The following is a 421-nucleotide window of genomic DNA, read 5'->3' as shown; positions in this document are numbered from 1 at the left end:
GGGTCTTAAAGGTTTGTAGTATTGTTTTTATGAAGTTGGGTGCACCAGAGTTTGGTGAATATATGTTTATGGTTGTAATATCTTCTTGATTTATTGTTCCTTTGATCTGAATGAAGTGCCTAATTTAGCTTCTGATTAGTTTTAGTTTAAAATCTATTTTGTGAGATATTAGAATTGCTACACCTGCCTTTTTCTTAGTACTATTTGCTTAGTATATTTTTTCCATCCTTTCACTTTAAGATTGTGTCTGTCCTTGAAAGTGAGATAATTTTCTTGCAGACAACGAAAGGATGGGTTTTGTTTCTTAATCCATTCACCTAGTCTGTGTCTTTTGACTAGGGAGTTCAGTCTGTTAATATTTAAAGTTATTAATGAAAGATGAGTATTGAATCCTGTCATTTTTATTTCTATTTACATTCAT

This window comes from Nannospalax galili, unplaced genomic scaffold (assembly GCF_000622305.1).
Source record: "Nannospalax galili isolate Female #2095 unplaced genomic scaffold, S.galili_v1.0 scaffold146, whole genome shotgun sequence".
In the NCBI taxonomy this organism is placed as follows: domain Eukaryota; kingdom Metazoa; phylum Chordata; class Mammalia; order Rodentia; family Spalacidae; genus Nannospalax; species Nannospalax galili.
The sequence above is the reverse complement of the archived record's forward strand: the minus strand, read 5'-3'. Positions refer to the sequence as shown.